The sequence below is a fragment of the Chrysemys picta genome, chromosome 25 (assembly GCF_011386835.1).
Source record: "Chrysemys picta bellii isolate R12L10 chromosome 25, ASM1138683v2, whole genome shotgun sequence".
Classification (NCBI taxonomy): Eukaryota; Metazoa; Chordata; order Testudines; family Emydidae; genus Chrysemys; species Chrysemys picta.
The window spans coordinates 13,315,425-13,341,231 of NC_088815.1; the positions used below are offsets into that span (position 1 = coordinate 13,315,425).

Consider the following 25,807-nt stretch of genomic DNA (forward strand, 5'->3'; position numbering starts at 1 on the left):
GCTCTGTACTGGGTCTAATCCTAGTCAATATTTTCATTAAGAACTTGGATAACGGAGTGGAGAATTTGGTTATAAAATGTGTGTAGATGATACTAAGATGGGAGGGGTTGCTTGCACTGGGCGGACAGGATTAGAATTCAAAACAATCTTGACAAGTTAGAGAATTGTTCAAATTCAACAAGATGAAATTTGATAAAGACAAGTGCAAAGTACTTCACTTAAGAAAAATCAAATGCACAACTACAAAATGGGAAATAACTGGCTAGGCATAGCACTGCTGAAAAGGATTTCAAGGCTCTAGTGGATCACAAATTGAGTGAGTCAGCAATGTGATACAGTTGCGAAAAAGGCTAGTATCATTCTGGAGTGTACTAACAAGAGTTTCTTCTGTAAGACATGAGAGGTAACTGTCCTGCTGTACTGGGCTTGATGGTGCCTCACCTGGAGTACTGTGTCCGGTTCTTGGCATCACACTTTAGGAAAGATGTGGACAAATTGGAGAGAGTCCAAGGGGGGAGTAACAAACATGATAAAAGCTTTAGCAAATCTGACCTTTGAGAAAAGTTTAAAAAAACAAACACACAAAAAACCTGGGCATGTTTAGTCTTGAGAAAAGAAGATTGAGGTGGGACCTGATCAGACTTCAGATATGTTAAGGGCTGTTAGAGGACAGTGATCAATTGTGCTCCAGGCCCACTGAAGGTAGGACAAGAAGAAATTGGGCTAATCTGATTTAGGTTAGATATTCGGAAAAACTTTCTAACCATAAGGGTAGTTGAGCTCTGGAATCAGCTTGCAAGGGAGGTTGTGGAATCGCTGTCATTGGAGGTTTTTAAAAACAGGCTAGGCAAACCTCTGTCGGGGTAGTCTAGGTATATTAGGTGCTGCCTTAGCTCAAATGGCTGGACTAGATGACCTCTTGAGGTCCCTTGCAGTCCTACATCCTATGATTCTATGCTTTCCTGTGGAAATACCCTACAGGGGTGCCGGGCAGTTTTTTCAATAAATGTATGGTATTTGCCTAAATATACATATATAATAAAAGCTGATCAAGGATTAGATTCTGTTTCTTAAACATGGGATTATTTACAGGGGTCCTAGAAGCTGACTAATTTATGTAAAAGCAGCAGCAAGGTTGAGTTACATGCAGGGTTAGAATGCTGTGGTGAGTCCTAAAAAGGACACTACGTTGGTTAGTACAGATAGAACAGGATCTAAGTGACAGCAGTGGCTCCATGCCTTGTAACATACCAATGCAGATGAGTCAAATGTTGTTCATATGGCAGACCTGCTCTGGAAAAGTGGCCTGTGGGTTTAACGCAGGAGCGGCACCGGGGTTTTTGCCACCCTAGGCGGCAGCGCTCCTCCTCTGAGCATTTTGCGGCCGGGGTTCTTCCGCTCCGTGTCTTCGGGGTACTTCGGTGGCGGGTCCTGGAGCGAATGAAGGACCCGTCGCTGAATTTCTGCCGAAGACCCGGAGCGGAAGGACCCCCTACTGCCGAATTTCCGCCGAGGATGGCAAAATGCCGCCCCCCTGCCACCCTAGGCAACTGCCTAGGGTCGCCTAGTGGAAGCACCGGCCCTGGTTTAGCGTAGTAATTATTTTCTAACAGCCCTGTGGAGCAAAACCAATTCAGAGAGTTTATGGAGGACAAGGAAAAGCTTGCTCCAGAATATTAGTATAAAAATGTTTGCATGTGAGCTGCAGTGGGTGACTATGTGACTAGAATATAATTTGGCTAGGCAGAATTCATTACACATACACAGTGGAGGCTGGAGGCTACAGTCTTCCTGAATCTGAAACTCTATGCTGAAGAACCCACCTTTCTGGCTAACAGTGTGGTGGAACTTGGATCACGAGCAACCGCAGGGTGCAGTCTGCAAACCCTTGGGGCCACTAGAGCTGCACATGTACAGAAGCAGCAGATTGCTTTGGAAAGCTTCAGCCTTTGTTGTGGTGTCGTAAGTGATTTGGTAGAACCCTTCATCTTCAAGAGCTCGTTGCTACAGGATTTACAGGTTCTTCTCATTGTGGACTCTAAACAAATCTATGATTGGGAAGAGAAGAGGACCCTTATTTAATTGTGGTGTCTGTAGTTGCCAAGAATGAATGGAAATAAGCAATTGTCTTCTGTGCCCGACCAAAAAGATGTGCACTTCGGACTAGGTGCTAATTAGGTATCTGACATCCATTGTCTTATCACCACATGCTCTGCCTTTCTTTAGAGGGATGGATCTAGGGTAAAATTTTCAAAAAAGCTCCTAAGTCACTTGAGTGCTTTTGAAAATTGTACCCCGGACTAAGACAAGTGGTTCAAATTTCTAACGACCTTGGAGTTACACTAGAACGTCAGAGTGACGAATACCAGAGTTACCAACTGACCAGTCAACCCCACACCTCATTTGAAATCGGAAGTACACAATTAGGCAGCAGCAGAGATCGGGGCGAGGGGGGAGGGAGGAAGGAGAAACAAATACAATATAGCAAGGTATTAAATTTAAACTACTAAAAAAATTAACAGAAAGGAGCATTTTTCTTCTGCATAATAAAGTTTCAAAGCTTCACCAAGTCAGTGTTCAGTTGTAAACTTTTGAAAGAACAACCATAATGTTTTGTTAAGAGTTAAACGTTTCAGAGTTACGAGGAACCTCCGTTCCTGAGGTGTTCGTAACTCTGAGGGTCTACTGTACAAGTTCTGGATTTAATCAGAAAATTGTTTGAGAACATTTGATCTCCTCCCCCGTCCTCCCTGTACATCTCTCTGTTGAATCATATTGGTGCTTCCATAGTCCATTTGGTTAAACATCCTATGCTTATGAATATTTTTGGGGATAGGTCAAGTAGACTGATTAGACCTATGCCTTTTTGAAGCACCTGATAGCCAATAGTATCTTCTTACATTTCAGTATGTGAAATAAACGAACATGATTTACATTACTGGCAAATAGTTTCATGTGCCTCTCCCGTTCTTTTTGTTTTGTAACTGGCACTCATTTCAGTATTAAACACTTGAGGGTTTATTTTAAGATAGGGTGGACAGCCACAAATTTTCTACTATTTTCCTTTGAACTAGGAAGGGATGGCTTGGTGTTGCCTTGGGTAAGCGCATCAGTCTTTCGCTGCTGGGGAAATGGGTTTGTGTTTTGGTGGTTTTGTCCTAGTGGACATCTGAATATATTGCACAACTTCGGTACAACTTTGTCAGGTTCCATTGGAGAGGCCCAGGACTTGGAATAGCAACAATTGTTATAGGCCAGGAAGGTGCTGCATTGTGGGAATAGTTTACGCAGTACCAGGGCCATGGTACCAGTAACTTCACTTTTCTAGAATCTCATGGATCTAGAAAAATAGGTGTGTCAATTAATAAATATCCTAAGAGACAAGTTGCTCTTAGGCTGCATATTGCTGCTATAAGATGTCAAGTTACTCTGCTCTCTAGTCTCTCGTAAAAAGTTGCTGGGGGTTTAGCTGTAGCTTCAGAGTAACCACTTCCTACTCTCTTTAGTAAATAACAGCTGGGAGAGATTGTTTGGATAATACTGTATATGCTGTTACTTTGCAGGTGAAATATGATCTCTTTGCAGCTCAAGCCATTCCTTGCCGTTCTGTGATTAATAGTATTAAAGGAAGTGCTTATTACCAAACTTTCTAATGTTTTCAGATGGAAATCGTGCTAGCATTAGAAAGATTAAAATATCTCCACAATGACCAGGAAGACACAATCTGAAAAAAATTTGTTGGAGGACAGGAAATTTTGTTAAGCTTACCAAAAAGCCAACAGCTATAGGAAATTCAAAGTTGAAGTTGACACTGGCACAATAGCATGATATGAGGGTGTGGTTTCAGCTGAATCAGTAAGGCTGTGACGGACACAAGTAGTAAAGTTCAGTGCCTTTCTAAATTTTAACCATGTTGATTCTGATTACCACAGTTTCTTAAGAACTTTTGGCTCAAAATATCCGTGTGAAGTTTTAGTTATTTCTATACACGAACTACAGAAACAAGAGCTACACGATGTATGCGAGAAGGCAGAGAATCTCTAGTGGAATTCTGGCTTTTCATGTGAACTTACTGTTTTAGGTAACTTTATGTATTTAAGTGTTGTTTATTGTTGCACCACAGGGTCCTCTTAGCTATTGTCCGCTATGTAAATAAGGCCGCAGTGCTGCAAGCTTTTTGCCTGCTCAGACTTGTGGGATTGACGTCAGTGGGTTGGGTTAACTCTCAGGAGCAGGGTGTAAGTCGGGGTGGGCAAACTACGGCCCACCAGCCGTTTTAATCCGACCCTTGAGCTCCCGCTGGGGAGCAGAGTCTGGGGCTTGCCCTGCTCTGGTGCTCCAGCCAGGGAGTAGCGTGGGGCCTGCTCCATGCAGCTCCCGGAAGCAGTGGTGTGGCCCCCCTAAAGCTCCTATGCATAGGGGCAGCCAGGGGGCTTTGCTCTGCATGCTGCCCCTGCCCCAAGAGCCACCCACACAGCTCCCTTTGGCCCGGAACTGTAGCCATTGGGAGCTGCAGGGCGGTGCCTGCAGACGGGGCAGATTGCAGAGCTACCTGGCCGTGCCTCTGCATAGGAGCTGGAGAAGGGACACGCCGCTGCTTCCGGGAGCTGCTTGAGGTAAGTGCCGCCCGGAGCCTGCACCCCTGAGCCTCCCCTCATGCCCCAATCCCCTGCCCCAGCCCTGGTCCCCCTTCTGCCCTCCAAACCCCTTGGTCTCAGCCTGGAGCACCCTCTTGCACCCCAAGCCCCACATCCCCCACCCCACCCCAGAGCTCGCACCCCCAGCTGGAGCCCTGCCCTGCACCCTATCTTCCTGCCCCAGCCTGGAGCCCCCTCCCGCATCCTGAACTCCTCATTTCTGGCCCCACCCCAGAGCCCGCACCCCCAACCAGAGCACTCACCCCTTCCCGCACCCCAACCATAATTTTGTGAGCATTCACGACCCACCATACAATTACTATACCCAGATGTGGTCCTCGGGCCAAAAAGTTTGCTCACCCCTGGTCTAAGTTCTTACATATAGAACACGATTCTATCAGGAAATTTGTTAAGTAGCAGTGTGTGTCTAATATATTTGAAAGGAGTTGGAGGGAATGTTAAACAGCAAAGCAGCAAAATGCAAGTATATTATTAAATGATCCAAATACTACTTGACTTTTTTTTTTAAAAAAGATGAGCATAAAATCCAAATTAGTCAACTTTTGTGTGTGTTTTGCATTACTTTTTAAATGTTGACCCTCTGTGGTTTCTCTGTCTTCCTCACCCTGCCTTTTTTCTGAATTTTAACCTGATTTACATTTTTACGTCCATTATTTGTCAAGTTTGAAAGCATAAGAGCTTGCAGGGGAAGTGCTGGCATAATCCTAATTACACTGCTGTTCCAATATAAACCTTTGACTGCATTAGGGAAATAAAGAAACCCTTTATCATCTTCCTACATAATCTGAAGACCGGATGATGTGTTACATTTGTTGTAGCCAAATATCCTTCCCTTTATTTGGGCTAATATTCAGGAAGCATTTACATGCAAATAACGTTTCATGAGAATTTACCTGTTCTCACTATTGTCAAGCATTCAGAAATTGGGAGACTGGCTTAAATCATGAGATTTTAAATATACCACCTTTTAGATTTGTTTTATTTTCCTTCTCTATTTTGAGCCCTTAAGGCTTACGTTTTCAGTTATTTTCTGTGCAGCCTTGTGAGCTAAAATAAATATATAATTTCTTTAATGAAAGCAGATCTTTTCATGTAATCTCCTAACTCCATGAGCTGGGCCTTCAAGAAAAAGCAGAGTATTTTGAGGGGCTGGCAACGCTGTGATGCTTTTTCCTCCTCTATAATGTCAGGTTACTGTCCATGACATTCTACTGTAGGTGATTGTTGTGGAAATGACTGACAGGGAGAAAAACCTAGGAGCAGGCGACCTTGTTACAAACAAAACACTATGTCTTAAATGTCCCTAATGTCTCCAGATCTTGTGATTTGTAACAGAAGAAATACAGACTATAAAGAATGATGGAAGAAAAATACAGAATATGTAGCATTACCAGATTTGTTTCTAACTACTCTTTTTTTTTTTTTTTCATGGTTTTCTGTGAGCTGTCAGTGTATTTTATTAACAGATAACTTTGCCAGAAAAATCTTATTTATAAATAGAAGAAAACTGCTTGTGAATTTATGGCTCATCTCTTGTCCTTGCCACCAGTATCCACCAATTAAGCTTCATGTTCATAGAAAGATGTTTATTTGCAAAATTAGATTTACAAAGATCCATTGCTAAACTACTTTATAAATATTACTTTACTTTGTCTAATCTGACGTTGTAAACAGATCTAATTAAGGAAGGAAAAGCTTTCAAATGCTAGAGAAATCCCAGTTTTTTTGCCAGTGGCAGCTGTTGCTCCTAATTTTTATGGGGATTGTGAAGTTAATTCCAGTTTTATTTGCCAGTATACGTGATTACTATAATGTTAGCCTAGTGAGATGGCCAGAGTTGAAGAAGAAATAGCTTGCCCAAAGCCATCTGGTTTCTTGGGATATTGCAGACTAACCATCATCTGTTCCAGAGTCTAGACTGTCTGACTGTAGCACACAGTTTTGGTTCTTGGCATCAGGTAGAAGAGTAACATAGATCATGAGCCCCTTATGAAAGGGAAAACCTGTAGCCAAGTGGCATCTGGTTATTGTCCTGCAATGTTCCCCAAACTACTGCAATGTGAGTGGTCATTCTAGAAAAGGGGTCCAATGAAAGTGTTGCTATCAGTAGGTAGGTTGGCATGGGGAGCAATGATTTCAGAAATGATCCCAGTACCTCTGCGTCCTCTTCCTAAGAACATAATTGATCTCGTTCGTCACTACTTTAAAGAGTGTAGTCGTGTCTAATCTGGACAAAACCCACTTCGAACTCTTTTAGTTTGCGTAACACCAAAACTTATTGCAAAATTGCAGGTCAACTGGAGGTCCTAGCAAAGGCAAATGAAAACACAAGAGAATTACTAAACAAACAACTGCACTCCAGTTTATGCGGGGAGTAGGGAAATGCCTGTGTGTGTGTGTGTGTGGGGGGGGGGAAAACGGGGGTTAAGTATTTTGGGCAAGTTGTTGATCAAGAATTTCTATAGCATTCTGTCACAAAGGCAACTAATTTCAAGAGCTGCCTTGTGCTCTGATTCTCTTCCTGGGCCCTCACTTAGTAGATGCGTTTCTACTTCACCATTCACTGATCGTAACGATCAACAGAATACCTGTTTATGATCACTAAACCTTGATTGGATCATCAGGCAGCTGAGACTTCCAAAACCCAGAACTGTGGGGGGAACCGTGATTACTTAATGTGTAAAGAGCTTTTGAGAGCCTTGGATGAAAAAATACTATAGGAGGGCAGGGTCTGACTATTTTATAAATAGGCTTTTTGCATGTTCAGAAAGGGTTATTAGCCCGGTATTTCTACAAGGCTCTCACACACAATGCAGGTTTATTTTTTTATCCAAGTATTTTCACTACATATACAAATCTTAGAGATTATGTGATCGCTTGTATTGCTAAAGCAGATATTTGTGAAGTGCATTTAATTATATGGTAATATCCTCTAATCCTGTGTGATTTATCCTTTAATATTACAAGGAGTGAAATACTGGAATAACTTGGGATGCCTAAGTGAGTGCTCTGTAGAAGTCATTGCAATTTCATTGCACAGGGCTGTAAATCCGATGGAAATGGATAGTGCTGCGGTATGCCTTACTGCATTGTATAGGCTTTTGTCATTGCATTAAAGGAAAAAAAAGCAAGTTCTTTATGGCCAAGGGAAGATGCTCAGTACTCTAGAGGCATCTCCTGGCAAATAATAATATCTTTACAGATGAATGCAGGGCCTTGGGCAGTGACTGACTTAGTTTATTGTTTAATGGCCAGAAGGAGGCTAGTTCTAAGTGTTTCATTTTCTGGAAGTGAACCTGAGTTGGGTTATTATCGTGCTGTTACTTTCCTGTGTTTTATTAAAGAGATTTTACACTTCTGTTGGGTTAATGCTCCTTTAATTCATTTAGTGTCTGCTTTTAGTGACCATTAAGTCAGTTTTTGCTCCTGTTCGGAGGTAAAGTCATAAAGGGAGTCAAGTGGAAAAGCCAAAGGAGGATGTTGTGCTCCTGACGCAACTTCCGCTCCTCTGCCTATTACTTGAAACTTTATGGGTTTTCCATATATTTTTGGAGGCACAGAGCAGCAGTTTACTGTGAGCAAAATTACATTGGTTAGCTCCGTTCCAATTCATGCTTTGTTGTTTTTGCAATCTCCAACAGCAATTTCCCTCCCCTCTGATTACCTACAGCAGTATCCTTTTGACGATCTCACAGTAGAGGGTTCAACATCGGTACCCCATTCTTTCTTTCCAGATATTTGGGAGTCAGAAACTTGAAGCTGCTGCTTACCTCAGGATTCCATATGATTTTTGGTAGATTTTACTTTTGTTTTATCTCTAGACTATAATTTTGAGAGATTAGGGTACAGATAAAAGGATACAAAAATCCAATTGTTAGGTTGTAGTAGAGTGGTTTGTAGACTCCTTTTCCTCCAAAGATTCTCCGGAATTACTTTCCCTTAGGGTACGTCTTCACTTACCGGAGGGTCCGGCGGCAGGCAATCGATGTTCTGGGATCAATTTATCGCGTCTGGTTAAGACGCGATAAATCGATCCCGGATCGATCCCGGAAGTGCTCGCCGTCGACGCCGGTACTCCAGCTCGGCGAGAGGAGTACGCGGCATCGACGGGGGAGCCTCCCTGCCGCGTCTGGACCCGTGGTAAGTTCGGACTAAGGTACTTCGAATTCAGCTACGTTATTAACGTAGCTGAATTTGCGTACCTTAGTCCGAAGTGGGGACTTAGTGGGGACCAGGCCTTAGACCTCAGATAACTGTTAATGACACGTGACCATGTCTACCTTAGCACCCTGAGGGTAGCAGTCTTCTTGTAATGTCCCCTCTCCCTTTTAAACCATGGCAGTGATCTCTAGCCAGACCTATGACTGTTTCCAACTCTTTATATTGTTTCTAGAGAACCTTCCTCCCCTGCAGTAGAAACATGGAAGATTCATAACAGGAATAAGTAAACTTCCCTAGCTTCCTGGTGATTATCACTAATGACTCCTCTGACTTTCTAAAATTTGAAATGCATCACAGTTTTACTATGTCCAGCCACCTCACTGGTTGCACATTTAAAAAAACAAAAAACACACCTCTTAAACTGTTAATGATTAAAGTCGTAAACAAGGAGTCTGTCTAGGAGGCAGGAGCTGCAGTGCTTACTATCACATGAGCTCACATAAAGAATGGTATTGTTACACTGTGGCCTAGCAGGCCATTGATAATGTGGGTTGTTTTTTTGAGCCAGGACAACCGAAAGCAAAACCTGAAGAGACTTCGAGTTTTTGTGTTCCACCTCCCACCCCCCAAAATAAAATGGGGCTTGGCACACCATTGTACTCTCCTTTGGCTACAGTTAACATGTGTTTTAACTAGTAGATCTCTCTCACCTTTGATTTTTTTCCCCCTCCTCTTCTGTCCCTCTCTTTCTCCCCCCCCCCCCCCGCCTCCCCACAACTATAGTAGTTGTAGAGGGGCTCAAAGTCGCCAGCATTTTTTTGTCACCATGTTCTCTAGACCTGCTCCAAGTAGGCATAGTCTAGAGCAGGGGTGGGCAAACTTTTTGGCCTGAGGGCCACATTGGGTTTCTGAAATTGTATGGAGGGCTGGTTAGGGGAGGCTGTGCCTCATCAAACAGCCAGGGGTGGCCTGGCCCCAGCCCCCTATCCACCCCCCCTCTGCTTCTTGTCCCCTGACGGCCCCCCTGGGACTCCTGCCCCATCCATCCCTCCCTGTCCCCTGACTGCCCCTGGACCGACTGCCCCCTGCTGCCCCATACAACCCCTCCTCTCATTCCTGACTGCCCCCCAGGACCCCTGTCCCATGACCGCTCCCGGAACCCCTGACTACCCTGACCCCTATCCACACCCTTGCCCCATGACCAGCCCCCAAACTCCTCTGCCCTCTGTCCAACCCCTCCCTCCCCCCACTCCCTGCCCCTCTACCCCACTGCCTGGAGCGCTGGCGGCGCTACAGTCGTGCCTGCCAGAGCACCAGGGCAGGCAGCCGCGCTGCCCGGCTGGAGCCAGCCACACCTCCGTGCAGCACAGAACACGGGGTCAGGCCACAGCTCTGCAGCTGCGCTGCCCAGCAAGAGCTCGCTGCCCAGAGCATTGCGCCGAGGGCGCAGTGAGCTGAGGCTGCAGGGGAGGGGGAACAGCAGGGGAGGGGCCGGGAGCTCAGGGGCCGGGCAGGAGGGTCCCGTGGGCCATAGTTTGCCCACCTCTGGTCTAGATGACTAAAGTGGTAAAAATGCAATTGCCGTGTTAACATCCGCATTCCTACTTATGTCCCCCCTGGTGGAGCAGCATTAATACCAGTGTAAAAGGGGACTCACTGATACAGCCTTGGTGTAGCAGACAACTACATTTTAATTCACTTCTTCACACATGTAATATATAAAAAAAAAGAAGATAGGGTGCCCCTCTTCAGCAGAGGGTGTCGGTTTGGTTGACAAACATTGAACTGCATTACCCTAGGGAGAAGGGCATTTTAGCAGAGGGGATAAATTGAGGTCACAGGTCGCACAAGTCAGCAGCACAACTGGGAACAGAGCCTGAGAGTCAGAATTGCTGACTTTGTTTTATTACAGCAGATTCCCCTCCCTCCCTTTAAACTATCACACACAGCTTCCTGGCTTTTTTTCCATCTTACTGCAGTAGTACTTTAATTCTTGACTCAGGCCTGTTGTGCTTAGATGTGTCAGCCGTGAGACTTTGCCAGTCATGCTGCAATACTGAGACATGGGTGAGGAGGGCTGAGTTGACAGTACTTTATACTCTCCCTGACTTCTCTCAGTTTGATATTTCATTTAAGATGGTGGATCGTTCAAAGCCGCACTGTCCAGAGTGGTAAGGCTAAAAATAGCGTCTCTTCTTCATTCAAGAATCCAGTTTTGGGGTGGTGGTCTCCCTTTGCCCCCTCAATATCTCAAAATTTAACCTCTCTGGAGGGTTCCAGTCCAGAAGGAATCTTGTTGGCTAACCGTTCCCTGGGAACACAGGGCTGTCATGGAAATGTTGAGGCAACTTCCTGTCATCATGTATTAAACTACTTCAATAACACTTGAAGCTGTGGACACAGTGTAAATGCAAGGAATGAAATTCTGGCCCCATTGAAGGCAATGACACAACTCCTATTGACTACAAAAGAGCCAAGATTTTGCCAAAGGTTTTTCATTGTAGTAAGTAATAAATTAAACACTGTTAAGTTTTTGCACAAGAAATGAGGTTTTTCTCTCCTGCAAAAGCAGATATGGAGCTAAATGTTTGTAAAATATTAAACGTATCTGATTTACATAACTAATAATTCTGGGGTCTCAGCTTGGCTGGCTGTATTTTGAAACCTAGTAGACAGTGTTGCCTCAACCAGTCTGATTTGCATTTGAGAAGTATCTAGACAGCTCACTTTATAGGGTACGCTATATTTCTTTGTCATACTGACACAGAACCCTAGGGTTAGAAGGGATTGCAAGGGTCATCTAGTCTAACCCCCTGCCAAGATGCAGGATTTGTTGTCTAAACCATCCAAGACAAATGGCTATCTAACCTCTTCTTGAAAACCTCCAGTGAAGGAGCTTCCACGACTTCTCTAGGCAATTTGTTCCATTGTCCTACTGATCTTACAATTAGGAAGTTTTTCCTGAGATTTAATCTAAATCTGCTATGCTGTAGTTTGACCCCATTGCTTCATGTCCTACCCTCTGTGGCAGGAGAACAACAAGAGAAATGTATCTCAGCAAGTTTCTCTACCTGAACGCATAATTCTGGAAGGTTTTATTTGCAAGTTCTTGTCTATGATTTATTAGGCTTAAATCAAATATCCACTTAGTATGTTTGCTCTGGTGAGGAAGCAAACAGGAATACTGCTGTAGGCATGGCCTATGACTAAATCTTTCTAAATTCTTCATTTTTATTTTTTTCTTAGGACAATGTCTGTCTTCCTGACAGGCTTTGCGTTAATAGTTTTGGCTGATTTCTCTGGTCTTTCTTTGACATTTTCTGTTTTACGTCTTTAGAAAACCATGATGCGTACGTGATCAGTTTCATAGTATCCATATCCCTCTCGTCAGCAGGAGAGAAGTTCTCGGATACCTCACTGGCTGACTAAGCACTTGGAATATTTCTTTATTCCTTACATGCCTAACAATAGATTTAAACAACAAACAAACGCTCTATTTATGAATGGCAGTTGTTTTGGTGAGGTAGCCATCTGCAGGCATAAGTAAGAATTACTTGGTCACAGAGCTCCAGCCTGCGTTGATGCCAGTGATCAAAGTCTCAGCCAACCAGCATGAAACAATAAGCTAAAATGTACATCATAGCTAATTATTTAAATATTTTTGCACCATTGACACTTAAATGGTTTAATGGGGGGGAGGGGGGGGAAATATTCTCTATCCCCCACAATCTCTGATCTATCAGTGCAAAGAGGCGCTCTCTTACCCACTTGGCTAGTAGCTAATCCGTGTGTGGCCTTCATATAATAAATGCCTGCCAAGTAGGAAATACAGTATCTAGTTGGGCTCAGTGTCTTTATGCTTTAGTACTGCACGGGACATCCACTTTTCTGGGAGCAATGTCAGCTACAAAGTATATTCAGTGCAAATGATGTTTCTTGTCAAACACAGTAACCATGTCTTGATCACTGTAAATTCTCTTCTGTTTTTTTTTTTTTTTTTTAAAGGAAAAGTGTCTTCAGTCAAGCCAGAGAAATCAGCTACCTTGGTGCTGAAAACAGTAGCTTTGACATCCTCTAAACAGGTACATTTTGTGTTACAGTGCACCACAACACGCACCTAAAATAACTGCTATGCCTCTTAATGACTTGCCCGTGGCTTGAGGAGGGTGGTACCAGTATGCTTAGAATCCAATCAGAGAGTCCGCCAGGGCAGATAAGACTTGCCGCAGGTTTGTCAAATGGTGATTGTATGTTCTGTTCTGTATTTTGTTCTTTTCCCTATAAAGGATATGGGTTTAGATGGAAAGATACTGGGGATATCTGGCAGGCAGGAGCCGGGGAGGAATGTATTTGTGAGATTGGGTAGTGCCAGTTCCCTTAAAGGGTTAACTGCCTGCTGCCCTAATCCAGATGCTCTGTGCGACACTTTTCTTGCTGCGAACTTTAAATAGTTGTGTATCCAGCCGATTGTTGCAGCATCTTTGTTGCAGAAAGCTGTTTCTATCCCTAAAAGTAAATTTTCAACACTCCGTACAGCGATTTATTTGAACAACTACCTTTTGGGCTAATAGCAGTTAAACGCTAGATCTTCATGCATTGTGCTCTGGCTGCATCCTGAAATGCTGGAGCAGCCATTTGCTGTCTTTGGATGATGTCAAGTTGTGACTGCACTTCAGGCATCTTTTAGTAAGAAAGGATTGTTACAGTTCTCTAATTTTTGGATAATAGTATGAATATGATAGATCTTGGGTCTTCTCGAGGACCCCAAGCAGCAGCCTGAATTGGTTGAGACCTCCCGGGGGTTGTATCCTCCTAAGTTCCTCTTCCTCCTTGATGTTCACATGTCCCCTTTGCCTTCCACAATGTTTTTTTCATTGCTTAGCCAAGTTTTGGATAGTTGGCTTCTGAGGGAGCACACCAAATCTATCCATTCTCTGGTAGTTTTTTGTTGGGAAATACAGGGAAGACTTTTCAAATACTAAATATTTGATTTGCCTTCCTTGATGTGTACACTCTTCAAATATTTCTATATAGATTATTCCTTCGTAGTCACTGCTTTGTCAAGCAATGATTTTTTCCCTCTCTTAGATCCTAAAGCAGTGATATGGTAACTTAACATTATTTTAAGGTTATTAAGTAAAACTGACCTGCCTTGCGGGTGGTACCTCTTTAAACCTGTCCCCTTCATTCAGGTGACCTATCCTCATACTGTTTTAAGTCCTCATGGAACTGAAAGCCAAACAAACTAGAAATCAAATAGATTGAGCTTGTCAGCAAGGAAGTTGGAGGAGAGGCGCTTTCACAAAACAGTTTGCTGGTTCTGACGTGCACATTCCAATATTTTTAAGAAAACAATGCCATTGGTGTGCTTGTCCCCAGTGTCTTTTCCTGTCGCTGGTAATAGACTCTGGCTAAAGACTTCAGAATTGCCACAAGAGGGCAGTGTGTCCATGAAAGTTGTGCTTTGCAGCATACAGGAAAGCTGCTAGCGCTTTTAAAGTAGTGGAATCAGTCATTTGCCAGGTTTCAGAGGGGTAGCCGTGTTAGTCTGTATCAGCAAAAAACAACGAGGAGTCCTTGTGGCACTTTAGAAACTAACACATATATTTGGGCGTAAGCTTTCGTGGGCTAGAACCCACTTCATCAGATGCATGGAGTGGAAAATACAGGAGCAGGTATAAATACAAGAAAGGATGAGAGTTGTCTTACCAAGTGTGAGGTCAGTCTAACGAGACAATTTGCCAGTTATCTAAGAAAGATCTTTGGTCCCTGGATATGTTCGCAGGCATTCACTGGCTAAAATGAGGCCCAAGTGATTGTTGTACCAACTAAATGTGGTTAGGGCTGTCCATGTTTGTATGACTGGCAATTCCGCCTGCTTTCTCCAAATGGTCGCAGAAATGGAGTAACTTCCTGTTGCTGTGTGTTAACAACCAAAATGTCCCCCTAACCTTCTTCACTTCAAGGGCAGAATGTAAATCAACACTTTTTGTTTTCCTCCTCCATTTCTCTATTGGCCACCTAGTGTGCTAGAACTGAATTTGCTGTTCAGGAAATGTATCCCATGCAGCATTCACAGAACTGGAGGAGAGTGCCCTCCTGTGGGCTGGATTGAGTCAAAGCATTCCTGGATTAATTGTCTGTTGATCACTGCAGGTTGCATTAGTATCGGTTTGTCTGGCCCAGAGGTTAACATATTGCCAACTGGTAATCTCTCTAGTAGGTGCTAATTGTATAATTCCAAACGGGAAGTGTATTTCAATGTATAAAGAACAGGAGTACTTGTGGCACCTTAGAGACTAACAAATTTATTAGAGCATAAGCTTTCGTGGACTACAGCCCACTTCTTCGGATGCATCCGTAGTCCACGAAAGCTTATGCTCTAATAAATTTGTTAGTCTCTAAGGTGCCACAAGTCCTCCTGTTCTTTTTGCGGATACAGACTAACACAGCTGCTACTCTGAAACCTTTCAATGTATAGACACTGTCCATGTAAACCCCTGCACAGTGAAATAAAAATTACATATTCAATAGAGTGGTGAGTTTGGGGGGACTCATACTTTTTCTTTAGCTTAGCTTCCTACCCCTGCTGTGTGGCATTTTTTTTTTCCCCCTCTTGAATTTATTCCTGAAGTAGGGCACATGTTTGAAATGTCACTGCTAGATTTGGCTTCTATTTTCAGGATGCATTTAAGAGAACGCTTTTGTTCCATTCAGCTCTTCTAGATGAATAACCAGTGCTCCATCAATGGACTCATTCAGAGCACTCTGTGCTACGAGTATGTCTTTAAAATACAACAATCTTCATCCAGCAGGCTCACTCTTTTTAATTTTTTTTTTTTTTTTAAATTCTGGTGATTCTTGTCCTCTTCCTGGAGTTAAATGAGAGTGCTCTGTTGCTGACCTAGATCCAGCAGGAATTATGTTGCCCTGTTCCAGTTATCACTGTTGTATCCGGAGTATCGTGTTTTCCCAAGATTCATTAAGGCATTTATCTAGTTTCCTTATTAATTGACTCTCTGAAATAGTTCATTGGCTTCAGATCAGCCTCTAGAAGTTAGGGCACTTGTATAATATGAAAGCACATTGAAATGAAACCTGTTCTGGGAGAAACGTGCAAATCTAAGGCCTTGGCTACGCTTGGCAATTCACAGCACTGCTGCGGCAGCGCTGTGAAGCGCAAGTGTAGTCGCGCTGCCAGCACTGCGAGAGCTCTCCCGCGGCTCTGTAAGTACTCCACCTCTCCGAGGGGAGTAGCTTGCAGCGTGCGAGCGAACGTGCAAGGCTGCAGGCGCTGATTACACTGGCGCTTTACAGCGCTGCACTCGGGGGGGGGGGGGAGGGGGTGTTTTCACACCCCTGAGCGCAGCAAGTTGCAGCGCTGTACAGCACCAGTATAGCCAAGGCCTAAAACAACACTGTTAACCTTGTTTCCATGTCTTTCCCTATTTGCTATAGAGATTTGTTTTTTCCTTCTCAATCTCTCTTGTAATCCCTCAATTCTGTATTAAAAACTGAATTTGTAGTTTCTCTAATGATGAATTAAGGTCTGTTCTGAAAGTGGGGCACCTTACTTTAGGTGTAGTTTGACACTGGTTTGGAGGCAAATCAGAGTTACCTCTGGTTCATTAATTTCTTTACAGGAACCTGTGTGCCATTCCATTTGGCCTAATATTTGCCAGTCTTAGTCTGGAGTGGTTACAGTGCACATCATGTTAAATACACAATGCAGAGCATTGTATATACAGCCTATGGATATGGCTATATTAAAATATACCCTTCGGGTGCCAGTCCTTAGATACGAGCTAAAACCTGACCACGTGTAATTAAAGATCACGTGGTGCTTTAAGAATTGTTAATTTCATTGTGCCATCTAAGTTTCAGCTGTGGAACTTAGTGTATCTTTTTTTAATTCTCTTCAACTTCAGCTGGATACTGTCCTTCCTCCAATTCCTCTCTCAACTGTGGTAGATTGGTATGCACTTTAAAATTGTCCCAACTCTGAGGCATCTCAGTGGCATGTCCCTTTGAAAGCAGTGTACTTACCTGAGAGAGGTATTAAGTTAGTATTTTTAAACTGCTAAGAGCTCCTCTAACGAGGCTGCAAATGCAAGATATTTTAAACAGTTACTGGGCTGCCTTTAACACCCAAAGCCATTTGTCCAAACTAAAAATTCTCTGAAGTATTTATTACGAATAAAATTTTAATTTAAATCTCATCCGTTACACAGCAGACATTTTTTTTTCACCCTGTTAATCAAAAGCTAAATAAACTTAAATTTAACTAGTTGAAAACAAACTCCTAGCTTGAATGTGTGCCAAATACAATGGTGAGTTAAACACTTTTTTTTTTATGATGGAAATTGCAAGTGACCTTAGACTGAAGCTATTTTGCCAAATCATGGACTGTCTTTTACTGTTTATATCCTGGGCGTGTGTTTCTCTTTATCTTCTCTCCTCCCCACAACCCACTTTTCCCTAAAAGGGGAAAGAAAAACGTTGCTTTTGATGATGATAGAGACTGAAAAGATCTGGAAATCATTTAGTACATTTCTTAGCCAAGGAAAGGACTATTCCTGTAACACACTTCTTCCCCTAGTTACTTTTCCAACCAGTTTGAGGAAACTGGCATCCCTGTTAATGTTTTTGAAAATAGTTTTCAGCGTTACCAGTGAAACGTAAGTTCTGTTCTTTCCATGGATGCTGTGCTGTCCTGAGTGATCTGCAGTGTTAGCTATTTAAAGCCTTGGGGAAGAGTGTAACAAGATATTATTAAGCAGGGTATATAACCCCAAGTATTTGCCATGGAATTAGCTTGTCCTGTTTCTTTAAAGAATGAACTCTTGCAGATAGAATGTGGCTATCTGCAGGGTTTATTGTTTATAAACTTTTCCCCTATTGCTCATTAATAGAAAGACAAAGCCTAAGAGCATGGTTGCATGGTCATATGATATCTCTCATTCTCTGTGTCCCAGAATGCTTTACAAAGAAACTACTAAGATACTGGCAGTGAAATGATTGAGTAGGCAAATGTGGTTGCCATCATGTGCTTGCCTTGAACATCAAAGAGGGTGTCTTTCTGAGAGGGTATGCTGGCATATATATATAAATTTTTTTTTTAACCTCTTCTCCTTTCTGCAGGAGCTCCTGGTTACTTGAATCCCTCTTTCCCCCTAGCTTCTCAGTCTCCGGACAACTTCTTTATCACTTCTGTTACCTGTTACTCTGTGCACCTTCCCACTAGGACCCCCTTTGGAACCACTACACATGCAGAAATCCCCTTCTCCTAGAGGCGGGGAGCCAGGCGCATCGGGCTGCTCTCTTTAGAATGTTTCCTATTGGCTTACTGAGAAGCCCACAAGCAGCTGAGTGAGTCTACAAAAGCAGGTGTGACTGGAGTTTAGTAGCATATTTCCTGGTTGTTTGAATGGTTCCTGTGGATTTCCATCTCTAAATATTGATCCCATGATGTATGGATTACTACAGAGCAGTAGGAGAGGAGCGAGAAGGCCACCGTTTTGTTTTCCTCAATCCCCAAGCCTTCCATTTTCAGGAATCCGTTATCTTCAGAGCCAGTTGCCAGAACAAGTTTCCTAACCACTTCACAAATGGCAACTTGCTCTAGAATCTGACACATGCCGAATGGCTGTGGCAGCTGCTTCTGACTGAGAATTCTGGGTCATACTCTTGGCTTTTGAAAATGTGAAGACTGCTGGGGATGAGGAAAGATTCAAAAGTTGCTGATCTTTTGGGGAATCCGATGGTGGGAGGCTCAGCTTCCCCTGTAATTGGGGTAAGCATACCCGACTTGTAGTGTTGGCTGTCCATCTAAAACTGTCTGACAATGCTGATTTTAATCTACGGGGCTTTCTTAGAAAAGTGACATGATTTGTAACTTGGTCTGCCACTAGATTGCTATCCTGGCACTACATACCAGAATTAAAAAGAGCATTCTTATTGTCCAGCTAAGACAATTGTCTGTGGAATATCTCTCCTGAGCAACTGCTCCTTCAGTAGTGCATCACCCCCTTTATGCTTACGTAATGCTGATGTAACAGTGAAGTACAAAGCCCTGGTATGGGCCTTGGGCTTGTGACCTTCTAGCCCAGAAGTGAATATTACAAGGTGAGCCATACTGACCTCGTAGATGGTTACCTCACAATTGCAGGACTACCGTGAATCAAAATCATGTGAGGATGTGTCTTGGTGTCTGAGTCAATTAATTAATATTAGTGGTGCTTTAATTAACCTATTGGTACGCTGTAACATGTCCCTAAGCTACTTGATTAGTGATGTAGCAAGTGAAATCCTGTGTGCAACTAAGTAAACCTCTTGCCATCTGACATCTTGGTCTTCCATGAGTTGGTACCTATTACATCTCAATGCCTGCAGTATTGTCCAGTGGCTGGAGCACTAGCCTGGGAGTTGGGAGATCTAGGTTCCACTGTGCCACTGACCAGCTGTGAACTTGGGCAAGTTACTTCACCCCTATTTCCCCTCCACTCTGTCCATTGAAAATTCTTCGGGGGCATGTACTGTGCCTTGCACAATGGGGCTTTGATTTGGATTTGGACTTGTTGGTGCTATTGTGGTACAAATAATAAACTGATTCGCCATCTGGGCAAATGGCCGTTGTATAAAATCTGAAGTTACACAAAACCATAAGCACTGAAACGTCAATTCATAAAACTGCTGTTTTGCTGTTGTGAAACAAGCTATCCTGCCACGGGGCTGGGTGGAGTGCCTGTAGCTGGAGTCAGTGCAAAGGATATATTGCCGACTTCACATGTTCAAAAATCATGCCAGCCCTCTTTCCCCCCCCCCCCCTTCCCCTCTCCCCAATTGTGAGATGTACAAATAAAAGGTGATGGTGGGAGGTTCTTTTCTGTTGGCCTTTTTGGTCTTTTAGGTTACTCTCAGGCCCATTTTTAAGCTTTCTGAATCCACAATGGCTAGAAACTTAAAAACCAAACCCCCAAGATTCTTTCATCACAATATTCCAGGAGGCTGACGCTTTAAAAATAAATAAATAAAAGGCAAATGTTGAGGTTTAACAAAATCCCAAGACAAAAATCGATAACATCACGAGACTTTGCCACAGGGATCTCCTGCTAATCTCCCGCCCACCAGCTGCCCTAATGTGGCATTAGGGGTCTTTCAGAGCCTGTTGGTAATGAGTGAAAGATGGGATGTCTGTCCCATGCGTTCAGTGTGAGGGCTGTGATAAACAGTGAGTACTGCAGTTAATATACTGGTGGGCCATTCGCCTTCCTGCATACCTTTCACCAGCTAAGAAATGACGAGAACAATCAACATAGCCTGGTGAACTAAATCAGGAGTGCATCCAGTGCAGTTCATCCTCTTGGCTCTGGGATTTTTGTTTTTCCCTGCAGGCTATTGGCAATAAACAGGATTTCTTGCTGTCCTTCTTTCTGTTCTCAATCAGCTTGTTCACACTGCATGATGTCTTGTGCTTTTACCTTTGCATTGGGAGTGATGGTGTGGGGAGGGAGGGAGCAGTGTTTGTTTCAGCAATTCGAGGTCAGGCTTGTTTTCCCTCTTTCTGAGCAGGAACAGGCTAGCCCCTGAGTGGAATTCTGCAAGCCCTGTAAACAAAAGGCTTATTTCTGTGGAAAACACCAAAGGTGGCGCTGTGTTTATCAGGAAGATTTGAAGAGGGGTTAGTATTTCTGAGAATTGTTCCGGATTATGCTAACGCTCTCACCCTTAGACTTTTGTGCAGACTTTTGGACTGAATATGCATGAACATTACAGCAGCCACACGTGTTATTAATCAGCCCTGTGTTTAGTATCTGACAGGGCTTGCACCGTTTACAAGCCAGTGAGGGGAAAAACAAACTGCAACAACAAGCTTTTATTCAGAGTAAACAAAACAGCAGTTTGTGACTCTTAAAGTAAAATTCTTGTAAGGGGCCTTGCTCGATGTGTGTTACCTGGTTGAAGTATCTTGGAAGGACACATGAAGCTAGTAGTCCAAACATACGATTTGCCTGCTGATTGTAGGCATGTGCTGCCTTCCCTCTTCCTCATTAATAACGAATATAACATCTATATTGAGGTGCCCAGTTGCTTCAGTCAGGTTTGGGACCCCATAGCGCTAGGCGCTGTATAAATGGTACCAGCCCTGAAGAGCTCACAATCTAATTTAAAACCCTTACAAAAGCATTTGAAAATATTGTCAGGAATCTGAGCCTGTTCCTTTTTAAACTACCATAGGGAAATATTAATCAAAGGTTTCCACGGCCCCTCTTTTCTCAGTATGGCTTGCTGCAATTGATATGTAATAAAAGGTTGAACATTTTTTGGAAGGCTTTGGATTTTGGAAGTGTATTTTCTGGGATTGGAAACACGAGCTAGAGCAACTGATATAAAACCCTTAACATGCCACTTTGTGTGGAGGAGGTTGTTACAGTTGAACTATTCCCTACATTCAGCCAGCTGGTTCAGTAAGTGAATCCATACCACAATTGCATCTGCCTGCTTTGCCCTTCCTGTGTAAACTTTGGGGTCACCTCCCTTCTGCCGGCCAAAGATTTCTGAATGGCTTATGCATCTGCTGCTCACTAGATTAGTGGAAAGTAAGTAACAATTATACTTATCCAAAAGATGGATTGAAGAAACGAACAGCCTCTGAAATTGCTCTAGGGCTTTTGTAACAAGCTGGCCTGGTACTCCATTATGGTGGAGAACATGGACCTGGTGATTGTCAAAGAAATGAGCTTTATAACTGTTAAAAGATTAAGGGTGCCTGTTGGAATCCTAAGAGTTTTGTGAGCTGGGTAATGCTATTCATTCAGATGTGTGCTCCTTATGCCTGAACTGTTCATCAGCCTGGGGGGTAATATATGTTTCTTTTCAAAATGGCACGTTAAGGAAGCTCTGATAATCACTGATAGAAGAGTAAACCTGAGGTGAGCACTTGTTTGTATCACTTCAGTTTTTCCATTAATTAGGTGTAAACATTTTAGGAAGTTCGTCTTTGGGGTTCATAACTTGAGCGCAAACATATGCTCTTCTGTGTGCTTTAACATACCCCCAGAGGGGGGTACAGTGCTTGTTCACAGTCACTTGTTGAACTTTTTTAAAATGTCAATGCACAGGGAGCCTCATGTCTCTTCTTATGGTCATATCCCATTCGGGGACCCGTTGGTTCTACTCAGCACAGCTTCATCTCTAGCCAAAAGGTAGATGAGTTCTGGTGAGAGAGTTAAGTCTTCAAATAAAGCAACCCTTGAGCTTCCTTCTGCAGTCTGAAAATTGTGGTTGACTCCTTTAGCAACTTGCTATTTATCACTTCACTATTTATCACCTCTTACTGAACACCAGAAGCATTTAAACAACTGTGCATACTTTGCAGGGTCCAAGTAACTGACTATTTAAATCTGTTTGCAGATTAGAAGCCCCTATTGTTCTCTGCTATTCCATGGTGTAAAACTGCATGCGGTAGTTCTGAGCCAGCTTTGGAATGGATGCTAATTTTTTCATTTAAATCTCATCGGGGAAAAGCAGAAAAGTAGTGCATTGCTTGCACTACTTATGCTCCTGTGGCCCTATATTACTGTGAACCAAATTCTGTGGTGCCGTTGTAAAGATTGGGTAGGTTGGGAGCCTAGCGAGGCTTTTCTAGGAATCCAATTATTGAATTATTTTATTGTCCCTCTGGTGGTTTGTTCTTGGAGGGGTGAAGTCTATATCTCTGCTGACTCTGAGCTGCTTTCACCGTTATCACTTAAAATGTATTGTGCTGTTGGACTGGGCCTTCGAGAGATGATAGTTTGGTTTTTGCTTAGGGAAGTGGCAGTTCATAGTACTGGACTGGTTAAAAGCTTTGCAGTTTGGGGTGGGCAATACAAGTGAGCTCTGACTCTAGTGTAACCTGAGAGTTAAGAGGGTAAGTTCTTTGACTTTGTTGTACAGAGACACTAACTAGTGAGAGATGGCAGGGCACCTGGGAAAGCGGTTCAGTCCGGTCCCTTATTTAAAAAAACACTCGCTATTGCATAGAAATAGCCTAAGTACATAGTTGCTTATTGATAGTTTAAATTACAGTAGACTGGTGTGCAACACCCTCTCCCCCTTTATAGTGATTTAATTAAAGTTTAAGTAAAGGTGTGTGTAGGCCTGCAGTCTTCGGGACTGGATGTTGACAATGCCTCTAGTGGCAATGGAAAATGATTAGTAGATAGCACTGTCTTCAAGAACTTGTCTCCACATCCTAAATGGGTGAAGACCCTTCTTGATTCTCTAATCTTTCACTTGATCCTTCCTTGAAGTAGAGGCAGTGCAGAGGTAACAGGCAGCTCCTGCATAGTTGAGTTAGCGTGGTGTGTTACACAGCCCACTGCCTCTGTCACCTTCTCTCCTTGGCTTTGACTTAAGTGCTCACCTGACATTGAGTTTCAGTAAGCTTCCTTCTCAATCATTGATGCATATTCATAGCTGAGATTTGAACTTGCATCAAATCAAGCAAGTCCTTGCTGCTTCAGTGAGAATCTGATGCATCAGCCAGCTCAAACGTTGGCATCTGTTCCAAAGAGGGAAGAACGAGGGGAATTCTAACCACCTGTTCTTCCCCTGCTAGCATTACTCTGGTTAATTCTTCAGAGGGTCACTGAGTCCAAGGTTGCCTCAGAAAGGAACACATGGCCAATGTTATGGAAAATTTAACTGAGCAAGAAGTGTGGGTACAAGTGGAGCACGTGAAAGAGACAAGATGTTGTCTTGACCTTGTACTCTGAAGAATGTCTAAGTCCCCAGTGGTGGTCCAAAAACAAGGCTTTTGAGAGGAGCCAATTTGAGATCTTACTACTGCTGTTTGCCCTTTACCTACAGTAGCTGTCCTGATGGTAGCATTCAGTTATATCCCATCTGTCTGCTGGATCTCCCAGTCTCTGTGCTGTTGGTCCTGACACTGATCTCTACAAGCAAGCTTTTCGTGTTGTGACATGACCTTTGTCTCAGCCTCTTCCATTCTGTCTCTTCTCCTTTGTCTAAAGCCTAATTGCCTTGCTTAGTGGTTTGGGGCCTGATTTCTTCAGTCTGCCTCTTCTCCTGTCATAGGTTACACTGTTATCAGTGGAGGTGCTGAGCTGGAATTCCCGGGCAGAGGAGCTGTCTGTAACAATGAGAACCCTCTGTTCTAAACTTGCTCTCCTGACCCCTGAGTCATCCAGAGCCTGGTTTTGTTAATCTTTTGGATCTAATGCAAGGTCCTTTTTGAGGAAGGCATGGTCTGAAGACTGGAGTTCTTTCTGGGGCTTGGGGATTTTACATTTACTTTGCACATAAACAGATTTTCCTGCAATGAATAATTAACTTAAGTGTCCAGGGAACAGGAGAGGGCACCTATTGATCGTTGACATGCATGCAATTATGCCTATTAATAGCAAAAAGGAGACTGCATTTAATTCTAAAGGAGCTTTTCTACAAGTTCACAAAACAGTACTAAACTGTTACAGTAGATCTCAGTATGATTATCAAAGTCTCAAGTTTTTCTCTTCATCCCCACCTTAACTTAGTATTCAAGCAAACAAAAGGGGAGATAATAGATATTTAGGCACATGCAAAATTCTTTGCAGTTCCTAAGTATTTGTAGTGATAGCTGGCCGTTTTGCCAATGATAAAGAATTTGCAGCAATTACTATCTCGTCTCAATAAAATGACATTTCATTAAAACACTTCCGTCCAGCCAGAGTACAGAAGGTATGTCTGCCCCATTGACTGAGGTTTAAATAAATCGGAGGAAAATAATGGTGAAAGGAGCCAAACGCTCCTGGGCCCAGATCCCAGTAGAGATATAAGCGTAAGTGACATGTTTTCACTCCACAGAACATTTTTGTTTGTGTTCAGACAGTAAGTGGGGAAAACAAGCTGACTTAGATTTCAGCTCAGCTGGATTCTTGGAATTGATCCAGAACACACAGACCTCACCTTTGTCTTTAGTGCAGTAAGCAGGGCTGACCGGAAAAAGGTTGAGCAATGTCTTACTGGTAAGCAGGAGGGCTCTTCCGAAGGAGAGTCGGAAGGTGATGCAGGAGGGGAGCTTCTCAGTACATATAAAAACTAATTGTGCCTTTAATGTTTCCTCTCTGACTTTTAATGTTCTGTTAACATTCTAGTCCAGGCCTAGAACATCTTTTGTCCTTGCTGCTTGAGAAAGTTAGGCTTGTCACCAGAGCCGTTTTTAGCCATCGAGACTTAAGATACTAAGGGGCTTCAATGTAAAAGCGCTATCATGTAGAATTCCCCCTTCAGCATTACGTGGGGGCAAATTCTTCTGTTTGTTTGGATCCCCTTGTAACGGGGGAGGGACAGTCTCAGAGCTTTTAAAGCACCAAGCCTGGTGTTGGTGCACAAATAATTTCATCAGCCATTGAATGCGATTGGCTAAGCAGACTGCAGAGAATTTGAGAGCAGATTGCTATTCCTAACTGAGTGCACTCATCCAGGAGTTGAAATTGGAGATGACTGGTCTGATGTTTCAGATGCTGCCAAGTCAGACTGAGCATCACAAGAACACAGCTTGACCTCTAGGGCATGCACGTACATTATGTATTTTAAAAAAATCCCTTGCCAATGTTTTTCTGGCATATTCAACAGGAGCCCTGATCAGAAACACTTTAAAATTCAAATGAATCAACATGTACCTAGGTATACAAAATTCATACTCGTTGTGTACAAACTGTTTTCATTGTTGTAATAAACAAGGCCCTACGTTCACTTTGAAGTATTACTACAATAAAATCACTGTGTAAATAGGGCAAAATATATTGCCCCAGTTTGTAACATCAGTAATAATGCATTAAATGGATGATGCTTTAAGTGACTGTTAAGCCTGTGAATTCCAGTTCATTTTACAAAGTGAATCATAACTTTGAGCTCACAAACATTGACACCTGCTATGCCAAAGGAAAGCTGGAAGAGGTTTATTCTTGCCTGGATGACAAATAGGGGGACTCTCTAATCTT

The 25,807-nt window shown here is 43.1% G+C and overlaps 1 protein-coding gene across 16 annotated transcripts in view; it reads left to right on the forward strand.

The window, feature by feature from the left end:
• Positions 1 to 25,807, forward strand: part of GNG7 (G protein subunit gamma 7) — a 131,729-nt gene that overhangs the window by 12,410 nt on the left and 93,512 nt on the right. For 12 of the 16 annotated variants that reach the window (XM_024108129.2, XM_065578516.1, XM_065578518.1 and 9 more), the window contains exon 2: positions 12,825 to 12,901. The exons of the other annotated variants lie outside the window; for them this stretch is intronic. The gene's annotated coding sequence lies outside the window, so the exon portion shown is untranslated. The remainder of the gene's footprint in view (positions 1 to 12,824; positions 12,902 to 25,807) is intronic. 16 annotated transcript variants of the gene reach the window in all.